Genomic DNA, 18265 nt, shown 5'->3' on the forward strand with positions numbered 1-18265 from the left:
CATAGGCTTGCATGCGAAGAGATCTTACTCGGGCTTACAACTAAAACAAGCTACTTTATTGGGTTTACAAAGATGATCATGAACCACTCAAAGGCATAACTATTGAAAGAGAGTTTAGCACAGGTGAAAGTAAATGCAGGGAAGAAGTGAACAAGGACAATAGAATGATGAGATACTATTAGAAGAGAGTTAATTACATGTGAAATCAAATGGTGTGATCTGAAGAAGTAAGGTAGTACAAGACAATGTTTTATCCTTGACTAGACAAATCAGGTGGGATACGTTTCAAGCGATTAAGTGGAACTTTGTAAAGGGCGCTAGGGTGAAAAATCAAGTACAGACGATGAAGGAGCTATTGGAGAAACAATCATTCAGTCTCTCTGAAACAACCACCATTTGAGAATGAAGTACGGTCTACGTTACTCATAATAGGCAAATGGCATCTCCATGTTTAGATGCCTTGAATTGAATACGATTTCAAGCATTCTTTTGTAATGCTGCTGTTCAAGCCGTCAAGCCAAACTCACAGAGTGTATGTAATCCCAACCTCCATTAGTCTCTTATGTGGTATTTGAAGCGCTACTCTGCTCTTTCTAGAGATGCGCTGCAAAAGGTTGTAAACTACATTGACAACAAATCTCTTTCCTATTGAAGAAGATGGAGCAACTTCGATGACACTACTCCCAAGAAGGTATGTGATACCTTCTTCTCTGGCAGTCGATAGAAATTCTAACTCATTTCTTACCTCTTCTTTCCTCTCAGATATATTACTTTGTTGTTCTTGAATGCTTCCACTTGATCTCTTCTTGTCTTCAGTTGAGTGGGACGACCTCCTTACATTGCTGCTATGTTCCTTATTTTCCTCTGCTTTCTCTATATACATCCCTCGATCCAACATCTCTAGTTCATAGGACTCTAGCCTCACAAATCGCTTCAAGCTCTCCATCAAGCATTCCTCGAATTCCCCATGTGGAATTGCGGGGTCCATATATCCATACCTTACCACACTTCGATACATCCGGTAGTCTCTGTTGCCTACTCTTCTCACTAAGAACCTCTCATCCTTTGGCACAGTTGAAACCGGCAAATGTTTCACCGAGACAAAGACTATCACTGAGTGTAAGGCTCTCAAATTCTCTATAAAGAGATCAACGATGGGAGGCACTCCTTGCACTAGTTGGGTGTACATTAATCCGATTCCAGGTACCCTGTTTAGCATCAAGTCACTCTCCAACCTTCTCTCTAATGATGAGATTGAAATCTTGTTGTCGGATTCGAACATGTATTTCTTGCTGGTTACATAATGCCACGCCGCCATCATAATGACCAGTACAGATGAGAATGCAACAGGGAGCCAGCCTCCTTCTGGAAACTTATATAGATTTGCTGAAAAATATATCACCTCGATAGCGCCAAAGATAGTAAAGAAGGCAATTGCAAGGTACAACTTTGTTCTCCAGATCATGACCATGATAAGTGTCACAAGAGTGGTAGTCACAAGCATTACAGCAAGAACAGCCATACCTGCGAGCATAGAAAAACACTTAGGGAATTTTTTTCTCGTATTATATCATCATGTGCCATCCCATCTCTCTCTCTCTCTCTCTCTCTCTCTCTCTCTCTCTCTCTCTCTCTCACACACACACACACACACACGCGCGCGCGCGCGCGCGTGCGCGTGCACATACACACTTACTGTTTTGCATGCACATGGGTGCTCATCCTTGCCTGTTAAAAAACATAAAACCTTCTTATGAAAATTTGGTAGCAGTTACTTTCACCTACAAGCTTGTGTTTACCTCTTGGTTATAATCGCTAATCTTCTCTCTTCTTTTTAATAAAGACAATGAAAGATCTATGTTAGTATTGTGCTAACTTTAATTGTGTCCTTTCCCCATATTTACAAGTTTAAACTTTGTCTCCTCTTTCGCAGATGTTTGTGAGGTTTCCTCCAACTTTGTCTAGTTAGTGAGCAAGTTTTGTTTATTAGTTGTACAATTGCTCTTATAATGCCCTGGCAATTTCAAAAGCAAGTGAAAAAGCGTAAGTAGGGGACTAACTACCCTGGTTATTTGGGCCGTCAATCTTCTTTTGCATCTGCAAGAAAGCAGAAGAAGCGTGTACGATTTGAAGGACTACCTAGTTCTTCTTCTTCTTCCTCTTCTTCTGATAGTTCTTCTAGCTCTTCCGACTCGAGCGAGGAGGACAGAAAAGGCAAAAAGCGAAGCAAAAAGCAAAGCTTCGGAAAGGGTAAGAAAAACGCAAAGAAACTCAGATTTCGCCCAGTTTCTGACAGTTCTACAAAGGAGTCATCCTATGACAATCGGACTCCGATGACCATATGTTTTATGCAAAGAAGAAGCATTTTTACAGAGCCAACCAATATGACTTCCTCGAAGATAAAAGCAAGAAAATAGAAGAATTCAAAGAAGGTGAACAATCGATTAAATTTAAATCCTTTTTCTGGGTTTCGAGATGCTCCGAGGGCTTTGGCCTTCATTCAGTAGTTTGACATAGCCTTCTCTGGAGGGCACTACTCAGAGCACTCCAAGATTAGGAGGGCTACATCTTTCTTCAAATTAAGGAAATGCTCAAACATGGTGGTCCACTCTTCTTTTGGGGAAGGAAGCTCGAACATGGTGGTCCATTCTTCTTTTGAGGAAGGAAGCTCCAGTCAAGTGGTTGAAATTCAAAAGGCTCTTTATTTCTTCTTGGGGCTGACTCGAGATTACGAACGAGATATACGAAGCGCTTGGAATCATCTTCGGATGACCAAGGGAGAATCTTTGGGACGCTTATTGCGAGAGATTTTGGAACTCTTTTCTACCAAAATCTTCATTTAAGGTCTCTTTTCTGGGACAGATTGAGCAGTTTTGTTGCGGACTCCCTACAGAGATCCGAGACTACTGCCTGGAACGTAAGTCAAATTCTATTCGCTACATTCCCTGCGGGCGGACAAAGATTTTGGGCAGATTTGTGTAGGCTTATCATAGCCAGATAGCTTCATTTTCACTTCATGATTAGAGTATCTTTATCCCTCAATGTATCCTATGGTTTGTCTTGGGATTTTCCCCTTGATTTCATTGTATGTCTCTCAGGATTTTCCCAATATCTGTTGTATATGGACCTACAGTGGATTATATGTTATGAGAGAGAGAGAGAGAGAGAGAGAGAGAGAGAGAGAGAGATACCATAGGCATTTCCAATGTATGTTGTTGACCGAAAGATGCCAATGACAGCTACACATAATACCATCAAGATCCAGTTGACCTCAGGAATGTACACCTGCCCGATGAGTTTTGAGGATGTGTGAACGACTTTCACCAAGGGGAAACATCCCAGAGCTAGAGACTGCTCAACAATAGAGAATACTGCTGATATCATGGCTTGGCTTGCAATGATTGCAGCCCCAACAGCTACAACAAACATAGGCCAGAACATAGGTTCTGTAAACAAAGAAAATATATTAGCTTTGGCTAATGTGTTTTAATGGAGAATCAGATACTCTCTTATGCATTGAGCAGAATTCTCAATAAATTCACAAGAAATTTTGAACAAATTCTCACAATATTTCCCACATTCTGACTTACCTCAACATCATGAGCTTCTTGGCCAATGTATGCAGCCAACAAGGAAGGGTATGCAAGAGAGGCAAAAGCAATCTGCAATAATATTAACTCATTTGGGTAAGTTATCTATCATTCACAACATACAGAGATGTTGACAAAATAATCGCACATATGGAGTGTGGCGGATGTGTGAACCCTAGAAAGAATGTAAACTAGCATGCAAAGTAGCAGCACCTCATGTCAAAAGAAAGCTTATGGGACAAGGGTTGTGCTATTTGTGCTCAAATGCTACACTCTACTCACACCAGACAAAACTTGTTTTAAATTCATGAGACTCATTCACATGTCAGAATCAAAGCGACAATACCTGAACAGAAGGCACAGAAAAATGTCCGAGATCGGCAAACATGGCTTCTGTGCCTGCATGTTTCATCATGATCAAGATTATAAGTATTGAAAAGGAGGAACTATTTGCAAGTTGAGACATATTCTTATCCTTTCCTTCTTCTAACCGTTGGTCAACGACTCAAGATTATCTTTCTTGGATGTGTGTGTGCGCGCGCGCACGCGCGTGATGTTTTGAGGGGGCAATTTTTCCTAGTGATTCACTTGCTGTGGCTTAACCTTCTGGTCTTCACCCTATTTGGGTGTGTGCGTGTGTGTGTGTGTGTGTGTGTGTGTGTGTGAAATGTCACATACTTTTAAGTAATTCACAAGAAGTTTTGGACAAATTCTCACAATAATTCCCACATTGTGACTTACCTCAACATCATGAGCTTCTGTGAGGGAGGCACCGCATACCTAGCTAGGTACGATTGGGGGCAGGGGACCGCCGGCCCGGTGGGGGGGCCGGTGGTCCCTTGCCCCCAATCGTACCTAGCTAGGTATGCGGTGCCTCTCTACCAGAAGCTCATGATGTTGTTCATTGTATGAAAAACACTGGAAAAGATTCCGTTTTCCTATATGAGAAAATTTCTAAATCTTCTTGTGTAAGAGAATAAACCTGTAATAGCCAGGACAATGCCTCCCAATGAGATCCACCCTTGCCTTCCATTCCTTTGGAAATAGTTGATGATATAATAGGGGTTGAAAGCTCGGAAAATGGATGCATCATACTTGAAAATGTTGAAGATACCAATACCACCAATGAAAGCAAACCAAATGATAACACAAGGGGCAAATAAGAATGCCACCTTCTCAGTTCCAGAGCGCTGGAGGCTGAAGAGGATTACAAGAACGGCGACAGAAATAAGCACAACATGATCTGCCAGAAACATGCTCATATCAAGACTCTTTGATCTTCAGGACAATCATGTTTTTATGAAATAGCTGTCTAATTCTCAACCTTCTGAAGGTGCAAGGATCTTACCTTCAGTTAAACTGTGCACTTTGGTCTGAATACCATCTACTGCCGACAGCACTGCATAAAATTGGCTGTACTAATTAATGACATGTCTTTTGTTATCGCTCAAAGGAAAACATATCTTTGAATTTCTAACTTTTTTGTGAGATAGTTGGTACTGTATCAACAGATGCTTAGTCAATATTGAATTCTGTACCAATGTCGACTTTGCTGGTTTCCTCTTCTGGTGGTGCATTTTAGTGGCTACCCGGTGGTTCTGAGAGAGGGGCTCCTCTCTCTCGTCTTCTAGCAGTATAGTCTGAGATCTCATCAATGTTTCACCCTAACAATGGAGCAAACAGAACTGGATAAATCCTCTAATGTACGTACGCTACCCAATACTGTCTCATAAAGTGCCATGTGAGCTCCCTAGGCACATTCATGGCATGCAATCAACCCATCAACCCGGCTCTTGGAACTACATCAAAGGCTTTGCGGAAGTCCTCATATGAGCTCCCTAGGCACATCCATGGATGCAATCAATGCATCAACCTGGCTCTTGGAACTATTTCAAAGGCTTTGCAGAAGTCCACAAAGGAGGAATATATCCATCTTTTATGTGCTCTACCGGACTCTATAATCGCTCTTAATTAAGTGTGAGGATATGGTCAAGAGTCGAAAAGCCTCTCTTGAAACCTGCCTGTCCCTGTGCTTTGAGTCCCTGCTGCTCTGCCCAACGGCCTAACCATGTTCCAATATGGAGGCATATAGCTCGGCCAATGTATGATCGATCATGAGATTTGAATAATGGCACAACGGTGTATGGGGATCCTTAGTAAGGCACTGTGTAATCTCGGGCAATGGTATAGAATGATCTATAGCATTTCTCAAAGCACTTCAGCTCTTGTAACCAAACCACCAGACATACCAGATATAGCCGGTGTTAATACGCCATCCCCCATGACTGCACAAGTTCCAAGGAGTGTCAACAGCAGCAACACTTTCTTTGCAAAGGGACTGCCTTCCAATGCCTCCTTGATCTTTGCTCCCATTCTCGGCGCTCTGTCTGAGCGTTGCAATCTGTATCCACAGAGCGATTGATCCTCAACTTGTTCGTTTTGGAATCGGCTTACTTTTGCATGGCGGCAGATAAGGGAGTAGAGTGCAAAGGTTCCACCTACAGGTTTAAACCAAGATATGTTACACACACACACACACACTATCCCTGCGCCATACAGAGAGAGACTTTATTAAGGCTAGAACTATTACACTCAATTTGCTGCACAGTACATGTAAGCACTTACCATTCCCATTGTCGTTTGCTTGAAGCACGAAGACGATATACTTCAGCAGTGGGATGAGAGACAATGTGTAAATGATGAGGCAGAGAGCTCCAAGCACATCATCATTGCTAGGGGGCCCATTGGGGAAAGTACTGCTGTAGACATAGAGGGGCGATGTCCCCAAATCCCCGTAGATCACTCCTATGCTCTCAAAGGCCAACTTCAGAATCAGAGCTTTGGATAGAACCTACATAACAACAAAAAATTTGAATGAATGTGAAGAAATTCAGCACTCAAACATTGGCTTTAGCTTGCTGAGCTCAGTCTGATACCTTAGTAGAGTGTCGCATACCATCCGGTATGTGATTTGCTTCCACATCCAAAGAGTCCAGCCTGCAAAGAGGCCTCCTGTTTTCCATTTCATCATGATCATCAGCAGTCCCTTCCATGCCGAGTATGGCACTCCGAGCCTTTCACCTCTTGCTTAGAGCTTAGGGGATAGATTCAAGCTGATGTTTGCTAGCTTGATGCTGGTTGTGCCATCAAAAGGGAATGTGAGTTGTCTTTGTTCCAAAGGTAAGGCTTACTGAGGAGGTGTCCACTCCCATGCTTTATATGATTTTCCAACTGAACCTCATTAAATAAAAGATTGTATTAGAAACTGGCATTTTGTTTTTATGGTTTTTAGAAAGATTTGCATCTCTGTTGTGCATTTTAATGAAGGTCTGCTTGATATACAACACTATCTCATTATTTACGAATTTCAGTGCAAATAATTATGGCATTAGAGTTTACAAAACTAGCATCATGATCATCACCAATAAATGGAAGTGCTTGCTCTTCAAATAATAATCTATTTGCCCAATGTTGCCTACCTAGTCTTGTCGTCAGAGGAGCCAATAATTCCACAGAGAGAGAGAGAGAGAGAGAGAGAGAGAGAGAAGAGAGGTAGGTACGTGACACTCCCGGTGTGCACTCTTTTTTTTGTAAACCGTGTGCACGTGCCAGGGAGAGGGGAGAGAGGCGAGAGTCACTGATGATGAGAGGCAAACCGTGTGCATGTGAGAGAGAGAGTCGCGAACCGTGCACGCTCGGCGGGGAGAGGGAGACAACCAGACTTCAGTGCTCGAAAAAACCACAGAGCAGTGTTCGGGAAAAATCATTTTTCCAAAACATACTTTCCTTGAGTTTGCCAAGAGGAAATTTTAGAAAATTAGGGGTATTTTTTGGGTTTTTACACTAACTTTCTCTATTTTGGGAAGGAATTTTTCCTTTTCCCTTTGCCCTCAATTGGCATTTTTAAAATTGGAAACGGCATGATATTAAGCTGATACATTTTTCCCGAACACTGCAAACACAGGTAAATTGAAAAAAATTGAAGGTTTTTACACCGAATAACACTAAATTTTTCAAAGTTTTCTTGCCTTCAAATATAAAATTTAGAGGTAAATTTCAAAATTTGTAGGTGAGATTTTACACTAAACCTAAATTTTTTTCGAGCACTGAAGGGGATCGGGGAGCACCACAGACGGAGAGTGAGAGAGAGAGAAGGAGACACACACACGATGTGGGTGGGGAGACTCAAAGAGTGAGCAGCCCCCTATACACTTATGCTATGTATAAGGTATACAACTCAGTGGGCGCCCAGACTCTGGGCGGCCGGGCAAGTTACAGACGCCTATACCCCAACAACCTCCCACTTAAAGGCGACTGTGCCTTTAAACAAGGAACCTAGTCTAAAGACTACAAAAGGTGAGAGAAAACCGCTCTCAACCGATGTCCACTGGCTGGCTGTGATCGTGTGCATCCGGCTGTCCTGCTCCCGTGTAAGTCCATACACCACCAGACGTACCGCACACGTACTGCAAGTATGTACGCAATACCTGCATATCTCCCTCGTGCACTATGCCATCATCAGTCAACAAACGACTGACAACCCCAACTGCAAATGCTCCCACTGCAGCTGCGATATCCGGTCTCAAGATCAACATCTCATACATGAGTCCACCGAATGCCGATGCAATGCTAGCGGGCCTTGCTAGCTCTACGGAGCATGCATCAACATATATATCCCTGGCAATAGGCATCTCTGACTGACAAGGCGTGTCAGCCACATGCATCTCCTGACTGTCCGCAAAAGACGCATCAACCTGTCGTGCAACCTCAGAGCAAACCAGCTACTCTAGGTGTCTGCTGGAAGACATATCCTGCACAACTATATCCCCATGCTCACTGTAGAGCATAGAAAGGAATGACTGCATAATCGCTGACATCTCAGCCTCCTCTGCAATCATCCACTACAAACATGACCACTCAATCTGCTGTGACTCACTAGAGCTCTCATGCTCTAACTCCATATGCATAAACTCTTGCACAACGTCCTCCTGTTGTGACTCACTAGAGCAAGACCGCTCTACCTGTCTATCCTGCATAGAAGTATCTCACACAACTGACTCTCTGCTTTGCTCAGTCACTAGCAAAGCATGCATGTCTGACTCTGTCACCTCTCTGTGTGACTGCTCAAGTCGTGCCCCAACTGTGTGCACAACGAGCTCACTACTCTGCACTCCGTGCAAAGTACCCTGCAACCCATGAGCAAAAGAGACTCGCCTGCTCTCTCGCTCTCTACCTGGCTGCGTGATCACAGAGACAACACCGTCTCTCGCGTGATCCACATGCAATGGGTAACTTGTACCACTCCTGGCACCTCTCGCAATCACTAGCGAACCCAAATGCATCACAAAATCTCGCTCTCGTAGCGAAATCTGACATCCACAATCTCTAAGCTGACTAATCGAGATCAAACTCACTGTCAAATCTGGTACATAGCGCACATGTCGTAACAAGTAAGATGCACCACTCGGTAATGACAGTCTCACATCTCCTGCACCTGCTATCGCATGCACCGATCCATCGGTCAAACGTACACTGCCAAGCATCCCGCTAGAATAGCTACAAAACCATGCACGATGCGGCGTGACATGAAACATAGCATCTGCGTGTAGCAACCACTGCGAAGGGAGTGCACTATCCACATGTATAGCATCTCGTGCATAGCTCGAGGTAAAAGTGACATCCCCGTCACTAGTATACTCCGACACTACATGTGCCTCAACTGTCAAAGCAACTGAGTCCATGGCATCACTACATACATCTCTGAGACTGCCATGTCTCCTACGATGTCGCATACGACGAAAACAACGCCGTCTAACGTGTCCAGAATGACCACAATACCAACATGTCACCTGTCGGCGTGCTCGTGAATGTACTTGTCTCACACGAGTCCGTGATGACTCAGATCTATCATACATATCATGTAATCTGCGCCAAAGTGCTCTCGAAGTAGTCTCATACATAACAAGAGCATATACAGATTCCGCAAGGTGCAAAGAGAGTGTAGATAGTGCCATCTCCTCTAGCTCCTGCCATTGATCGTCAGACAAGCATGAAGGTCTACCTGCATCACCACTCAATGGTCCATGCAACCCTCGTTGTGTCAATGCATCAAGCATACACTCTCTCCATGCTGCAAAGTCTGACCCATCAAACATGCACATTTCGGAGAGATCATAATCTGAGCGATCACCTGTCTCTGCCATGAGCAGAATGTAGCAAACTAGAAAGAAAAACCACCTCACCAACAACACCTGGAAACTGTCTACCAATATGGCCAGAAACACAATGTAAAACCTATGAGACACACTCCAAAATAGAGCTCCCGCAATGTCAATACAAGCTTCACCTGCTCTAGTATCACACTGCAATCTGTGAGCTAATCACCAAACCCACACTGTGCGGTATCGATGCATACATACGCACAAATCTCCCACCTGCAGAGAACACCGCACACAAATGCTGAGTGCAACCCGCAATCTCTACCTAGATCGCATAAATGATACACATAAAACTCCTGGGAAAATTTCGCCAGAGTTTCAACGCACAATGGCTATCAACACAAAATAGCCATTGTCCTGCAAGCTCAATACAATGAGCAATCAATGCACATCAAACTACACTCAACATACATGCATAAGCTCTGCAAAATTATGGCAAACAATGCTCGAGATCACAAGACTCTCCCACCCGAGAGCAAACCACTGTCTCAAGCAAAGAAAGATACACAACTCCTCACTCTTGCGAGAGTGGATACAAAAACACAAAACTGTGTACAAATTGACAAAACCTGTCAAAGTCAGAGTAAACACTCGATCACAAACTATGGCGAGAATCTGGGAAAAATTCGATAGAATTTCCCCTCAAAACTGAGCAAAAAACTCAAGTATAATCTCTACCATAAACCATAACACTACTCAATGCCAATGAGTAGAAATGCCAAAATGGCTCCACATTTTCACATACAATGGCAATCCGCACTCAACGTACATCAATGGAGTGACCGCGCATAAGCAAGCGCCAAAAGATTTGCAATCCGGAAACTTATTCAATGCGAAAACAATGCTCTCAAGAGAGCTCACCGGCACTTGAAAGTGCTCGTCAAAATGCATGTATAATGGGCATCAATCATGCGCCATAACCAGATGCAAACCATCCGCAAAGACCATGAATCCAAGCACAAAATCACTGCGAAAGTATTCTGTGAAAACCAGTGAAAGAAGCTCCACCTGTGTGCTCCAAAAAACTGCGTCTCTCAAGAGACCGCCTCGATGGTGTGTAAACGCCTCCGTACTTCGTTGCCCAAGTCTACCAAAAACCCTCAAACCACAAGCTTAACACAAGCTGCAATTGCATCTTCAGCTCAGAATTTATGCACTCAACTTCAAGCATCTCCCGTGCTTCCAAAAGTGCATCAAACTCGCACACAATGCGACAACAGAAAATCTGGAATTTCTGTATACAGACAGTCTGAGCTGAATATCAGCAAAACGGTGAGGAATTTGCAAAAAGTTTCTTCTGCAAAGTTGTAGACCACGTCGAAACAGATGCGCGCTAGGTACAGAATTCTCAGATCTGCATTCTACAAGGAGAAAAACGAATCTGAAAACTGTGCTGCTGCACACACAGTTTTAGGGCAGCACCTTCACTTACACACAATCTTCCACACTCCTTTCTGAGCTTCCACAAGAGCATACATCACTCTCAACTGAGCTCACAAGCTCCCATTGCATTCTCACAAAGCTTCCAAGCTTTCTTAATCTCTCTACCGTCGAGAGCGAGCGAGCTATCGCCTCGAAGCTCTCAAAGCCGTCGTGCTCTCCGCGGTCACCATAGCTCTGATACCAATTGAAGGGGATCGGGGAGCACCACAGACGAAGAGTGAGAGAGAGAGAAGGAGACACACACACGATGTGGGTGGGGAGACTCAAAGAGTGAGCAACCCCCTATACACTTATGCTATGTATAAGGTATACAACTCAGTGGGCGCCCAGACTCTGGGCGGCCGGGCAAGGCACAGGCGCCTATACCCCAACAAGCACTACAACCAGTGTTTTTGCAAAAAAGTGACCAGGGTTCATGTAGCCAAAATTGCAAAAGCCTTGAAGAAAACACTCAAAATTTAGAAATACAGTTCAAATACTTATTGACCTGAATAACAAAAGATTTTTTTTTTCCAAAACTCACAATTGTGAGTGAATTATATTAATCAACCCAAAAAATTACAATGTCTTGCCATGCTCGTGAGGAGCCATGACATCATCCAGGGACCACAATTACATCGGTAGCGATCCCAACCAACTCGCCCCCTTATCCTTGATCCAAAAGGTCCATTATCATGTTCTTCTGCGATCTTTTAATTACCAATAGCCAAGATTTTCCCCAATCCTAGGCATACCTTCTGCTGACAACAAGGCACAAGTAGTCCTAGACCAATCCTCCGAGTGTTGCTTGCGCCCGAGTGTCCAAATTAGCATTTTGCTTTCTTGAATAATTTCTGCGAAGCTTGCCACCTCAAGACCTCCTTCAAACACATGGCGGTTCCTTGTCTGCCATACATTATGCAAGAAGAAGTACCTGACGATTTGAGTGTTGATGAGGATGGCAAGACCATCTGAACTCTTCCCTCCAAGAAATAGATCAGTCTTGTAAAAACCAATTTTCCATGTTCTTTGGACCCATTTACATATTTTCTCTGCGAGGCCTTTGATAGTTGGGCAATCCATGAAGAGGTGGGCCAGATCTTCACTAGCCAACCTGCACCCCAAGCATCGATCTGACCCAATCCCTCTTTCCTGAATCTTCACTCCCGTCGGTAGAGCACCCCAAATTACCTTCCATAAAAATACCTTTACGTGCTGCGGAACCTTTGGCTTCCAGATGTTCTCCATTACTTGCTCCCACCTTTCCTCCGACCATTGTTTTTTCCATATCTTGTTGAGGGGGCTAGACCAATTCTTCTTTTGCATCATTGTATGCTAAATGTCTTTCGAATGGGATTTCCCTAAGAGACTACTTCCGGGCCATTTCCAGGCGTTCCAGTCAAACTCCAAATCATAGATAGGCATCAGTATATTGTCAAGCTCTTTCCTCACTTTGTGGACCAGCAAGACCTCCAAGCTATTCAGTTGGAATTGGGTAACCAAGAGATCAATGGTTTTCCAACTCTTGTTGTCCCTGTCCCAGAAGTGCCCCAGTCGATTCATACCTTATTATTCAACTTCTTGGCTGTCTCTATCCAATAGGGAATTTGTGGTGGATCTACAAGTTTGGAAAGCCAGGGGGACCAATGCAAAATGGAGTTCTTGAAGTATCTGGTTTTTTCCCCCCCACTTTAAGACTCAGTGCTGCTTTGTTGCATTTTCTTACCAATCTCCTGAGCTGCCCCCCCAGTCTTAGAGTAGTCCACGTCGGGGCTAACAGCTTGTCATGAACCTCCACCCATCTCCACTTTCCACCTTTCGAACCAAGTTGAGGTGCTTCTATCATATCTTTGATCATGATAGCCCAAACTTGATCCTCTTTAGCCAAGGAAACAACAAATTTGGCGCAACAAGCTTCTGCATGGGCCACAGGGTTCACAATTCCCAAGCCTCCTTGATTCACTGGCCGAGCAACTGATTCCGGGGGTGGTTATGGAGCGAGCTTTAGAGCGAGCTTTTTTTTTTCCACCACCTCTACCTCCCATTGCCGCCCATTGCCGCCTCTTACCACCATGACAACCAACACCCTAGTCCACCACCGGTGGTTGGTAGTGTTAGCTCACTACCACCATCTGCCACTCCTCCTCCTACCACCACCGCCCATTGCCGCCGGTTCTCCTCCCACTTTTCCTTCTAGTGGGCTACTCAAGGACCTCCTCTCTCTCTCTCTCTCTCTCTCTCTCTCTCTCTCTCTCTCTCTCACACACACACACACACACACACACACACACTCACACACACACACACACATGTCTCTCTCTCCCCCCTCCCCCAACACACTCTCTTTCTCCCCCCCCCCCCCCCCCCCCCCCCCCCTCTCTCTCTCTCTCTCTCTCTCTCTCTCTCTCTCTCTCTCTCTCTCTCCCCCCCCCCTCCCTCCCTCCCTCTCTCTTTCTCTCTCGCTACTCAAGGACCTCCTCTCTCTCTCTCTCTCTCTCTCTCTCTCTCTCTCTCTCTCTCTCTCTCTCTCTCTCTCTCATCCTGTTTCTCTCTTTATTTTGCTGATTTTGTCTCTCTTTCTCTCTCACTTGTCTATCTCTCTCCTCTCTCTCTCTCTCTCTCTCTCTCTCTCTCTCTCTCTCTCTCTCTCTCTCATCTCCTGTTTCTCTCTTTATTTTGCTGATTTGTCTCTCTTTCTCTTCTCACTTGTCTATCTCTACCTCTACCTCTCTCTCTCTCTCTCTCTCTCTCTCTCTCTCTCTCTCTCTCTCTCTCTCTCATCACACATTTACTAATTGCATATCAAAAGACAACAATGATAGAATTCTCTCTCTCTCTCTCTCTCTCTCTCTCTCTCTCTCTCTCTCTCTCTCTCTCTCTCTCTCTCTCTCTCTCTCTCTCTCTCTCTCTCTCATCACACATTCGGGTGAAAGCATGAAATGGTGGTCAGTTTTAAGGGCTTTTCTAGGTGGTTTTTGAAGTACTTCTCAAGTTTTATTTGTTCCCTTCAAATAATTTATCGGGGTCGTGGAAAATTGCAAGAAATGGAAAATGCCGCCACTTCAAGAATGCCATCATTTTTTGAACATTGTTTACGGGTAGAAGGTGATTGTGACTTCTCTTGCATGCCATTCTACACAGCAGGAAGCTACCCACGCGCTATTGCATCTTCATGCACCCTGCGTGAACAGAGTGAGGAAGAAGTGTAGACGCCTACCCTCTCTGTGCGACCTCAATCTTCACCGGGTACTGTAATCCAATCCATCCCCCCCCCCCCCCCCCCCCCCCCCCCCCCCCCCCCCCCCCTCTCTCTCTCGTTGTAGTTGAGCAATGTGTTTGTTTGAGGACATTGTGAATCATGGATTGTGTTTTTTGTTTGTACAGTAATATGAAGACTCCACCACGAAAGTGCACCATGGCAGCAGCTGATGGTGGTTCAGCTAGCATGCTTTCATCTAGTAGCAAGCCTAGGAGATCCACAACATTGGGCATGAAGTCTGAAACTATCGGCGAAAAAAGCATTGGTACATATCAACTCTGTCTCTTCAATTGTAGCAATGTTCTTTTCAATGTTTGTTTACTATGTCAAATGTGGTTTGTAGCAAGATCTTCCTGGAGGATTCAATACCCTAAGCAAACTCGATTTTGCTACACACGAGAGGAGTTGCATGAGGAGTATGGCTTAAGCTTGGAGGGCAAGCTCTACCAGCACCTCAGTGAGGTTGATGTCACAGATCAGGATTGGTTGTCGGTCTTCATGAAGAAAAGGGAGAAGGGCTCTAAAATCTTTCTGCATATGATGCGACCTAAGTTTGTAGACGAATGCAGGTTACTGTTTCACAAAGTCTACCAAAGCATGCCAGCCAACAAAGAGATCACACACAAGTTTGCAACGTTGTTTGTGTACGAGCGATGCCCAGCTGCTCGGCAAGATCCTACAGGTCGAAAGGTTGCATGGGCTGCTTTTGGTGAATAGGTTTTGGACCATTGCAAGAAGCTTCCGGGTGGCATCGACAAGAAAGTAAAGATTTGGCTGGAGAATAATGAGGGGACATCACTTCAGCCCCTTCGTCTTGACAATGTCGGGGCAAGTCATAAAAGTGGGCAAAATGCTCTCTTATCTGGCAGCACTTCTCTAGTTAGTGCCTCCTTTATAAGCCAGCAAGTAAATGCACAGGTGGAGCAGATTCTGGATGCAAAAAGGGATGCATTAAAGGTTTTGAACACAACATTGGATAATGTGAGAGTAGAGCTACAAGACAGGAACCAAAGTATGTGGAAGATACAAGGGACATCTTCAGCCGCGGCAATGCTTCACGGGCAATTACAAGAGCTCCAGATATTGCGGTCCAGCATGAAGGGAGTTGTCGATACTGACCCTGATTTTTTGGTGATTGAAGGCAAGATGGCTGCTCTAACTAGTTCACTCACAGCTCTTGGGGCCGATGCAAGCAGCTCGAACATAAGAGATGAGGTGGATCGTCTCCATGTATGTGTTGACCAAGTCAAGGCAGGATTTTTGTTTATGTGGTAATGCCCTAGGTACTTGACATGGTACTCTCTTCTATTTAGGTGGTTTTGTTTGCCATGCCAGTTATTTCTATTTATGTGGTAATGCTGTAGGTACTTGACATGGTACTCTTTTCTATTTAGATGGTTGTTTTTGTCATGCCAGTTAATTCTGTTATGGTGCTAAGTGCCCAACATACCTGACATGGTAGTTTTTTTCTATTGTGGGATTCTATCATGGTAATAGTGCCCAAGGTACTTGGCATGGTAGTTTCTTTTTACATTCTTTTTGTTACAGTGACATTGACCAAGTACTTTTCCATGGTGGTTTTTTTTGCTATGAGTATTTTTTTTTCCATGGAAGTTTGTCTATTATTGTGGTACTTGTCATGGTAGTTTTTTCTACCATGACAGGTGCAGGGGTCATGGCTATTTTTCCAAGTATCATGTAATGGCCAAAATGCATGTCATGGTACTTCGTTTGATCATGGTGGTGTTTTTTTCATGGCAGTATTTCCTGCTATGGTACTTTTCTTTTGCTATTGTTGTAGTGCTCAAGGTACTTTTCTACTATCCATGGTATATGTCATTACCTTAGAGGTTTTTTGGAAAGCCATCTTTGTTATGGTGGCAGTGCCCAAGGTACTTTTTCATGGTTTTTTTTGCTATGGTTGATTGTTTCTTTAAGGAAGTTTGTTGCTATTGTGGTTGTGCCCAAGGTACTTGTAAAGGTAATTTTTCCTATTAAGGTGGTTGTACGGTCATTGCTTATTAGTGTGTAGTGTCCAAGAAACTTGTCATTGTAATTTGTTTTTGGTCATGGTGGCTTTTTTATCATGATAGTCTTTCCTGTTATGGTAGTAGCTTTTGCCTTGATGTTTTTAATGGAATGGCAGTTTTCTGTTATGGTGGTAGTGTCCAAGGTACTTTTCTACTTGCCATGGTATTTTTAATTGCCTTGGCGGTTTTTTGGAGTGTCCAAAGTACTTTTGTATAGTATTTTTTTCTGTCAAAGGTACTTGTCATGGTACTTTGTGTTGTAATGGTGGTTCTCATATCTAATCCCTGTGGGCCTTTTGTTCTTCATTTGTCATGCAGAAAGAATTGACTGACTTGGAAGCATCAGCGAGTACGTGTGTGCAACAGATCAACTTTTATGAGAGCATGTTGGAGCAAGTGAAGGCTGGTGACACAATGTTACTGCTTCCAATAGCTAGCCAGCACTTGAGCCACTTGCAGGCTACATTCTCTGTTCCAGGACTATGTGTTGCATGTGGTCTTGCATTCATGGCTTCCCATGTGGTTTGTGTATACACGCTAGCATGTGGTCATGCATACCATGCTCTGTGTTTTGCTGTCTAGCTTGGATTAGAGACGGTATGTGCGGACGCCTCTTGCAAGAGTAGTATTCCAGATTCACATAAATCCAAGAACAGTTCAGGTTGCCTTGAAGTATCTGCTGATTGCACAAGCCTGAACATCACTAATGTGCTTGCAGGTTCTGGCCATATTCCTTGTGTGGCGCCGAAACAGGATGACGTGCCAAAGGTTGTGCTACAAGCTACTTCTGAAGCCCATAGTGTGTACTCCAGTGAGGGCACTCCAGTTGTGAAGGTAGAACCCCCTGCAAGCACAGCAGCAGTTGAGCCACACTGTGCTTGCAGTTGAGCCACAACCAAGCGAAAGCAGTCCAAAGGAAGATGCAACGGTTGACGATGCGGAGGCAATAGCGCAAGAGGGAGTGGATGCAGTGCAGCGCATGGTAGCTGGTGATGAGAATCCAGATTCTCCCATCTTTCTAAGTGACATGGTGAAGGTGTCAAAGAAGCGCAAGAAAAACAGTGATGGTAAGTGGTAATGGTATTGGACTTGTCAACTTCTATGCAATGTCTGCATGGGGCTGATGTGTTGTTTTATGACATAGGTGGATCTTCCAAAAAGAATAGACCTTCGGAGTCCACACGTTCAAAGCACCATGCTCATCATGCAGATGGAGATATGGGAGAGAGGGAAGCACCCAGATCACCTCCTGCCGTGAAGAAGACTCCCAGAAAGAGTACTCCCCTCCGCAATCCTTCTAGTGTTTCCCACCCCCCCAAGCCTCGAGTTTGCAAGAAATTGTGACTCTTCAATTGTAATACAAGAATCTGTGATTCTTGATTTTGAATGTAAAAGAAACTTTTTTGTCGGCCTCTATGTTTTTGTCGCTTTTATGTTTCATAAGCACAATGTCTATGTTTTTGTCGGCCTCTATGTTTTTGTCGCTTTTATGTCAAATATTGCCTCGTGTTTATTTTTCAATGTTGAATGTTGTCTTTTACAGAGTGTCCAAAGGAAAAGGGGACCCTCAAGCTGTCCGTAGAGGAAATCATCATCATCAGAGATCCCCCAAAGTACATTCCCCCAATTATCTCCTCCTTGCCATATGATGATCCAACCCGATCAGCCCTCATATTAGATCTTAATGGTGTACTTTGTCTTACATGTACACCTAATAAGCATGACCCTTCGTCTGTCCCCGATATT

General features: G+C 44.1%; 2 pseudogenes across 1 annotated transcript; one reads left to right on the forward strand and one right to left on the reverse strand.

The window, feature by feature from the left end:
* Positions 1-426: 426 nt before the first annotated feature.
* On the reverse strand, positions 427-7016 carry LOC147445646 (potassium transporter 5-like; annotated as a pseudogene). Its single transcript, XR_015189793.1, has 9 exons — positions 6527-7016; positions 6216-6441; positions 5840-6088; positions 4939-4989; positions 4573-4833; positions 3937-3989; positions 3597-3662; positions 3192-3504; positions 427-1524 (listed from the first exon to the last, which is right to left on the reverse strand). The product of XR_015189793.1 is annotated as a potassium transporter 5-like (transcript).
* Positions 7017-15635: 8619 nt separating this feature from the next.
* On the forward strand, positions 15636-17863 carry LOC147445647 (uncharacterized; annotated as a pseudogene).
* The last annotated feature ends 402 nt before the right edge of the window (positions 17864-18265 follow it).

The sequence above is a fragment of the Adiantum capillus-veneris genome, chromosome 12 (assembly GCF_014529385.1).
Source record: "Adiantum capillus-veneris isolate H3 chromosome 12, ASM1452938v2, whole genome shotgun sequence".
Lineage (NCBI taxonomy): Eukaryota > Viridiplantae > Streptophyta > Polypodiopsida > Polypodiales > Pteridaceae > Adiantum > Adiantum capillus-veneris.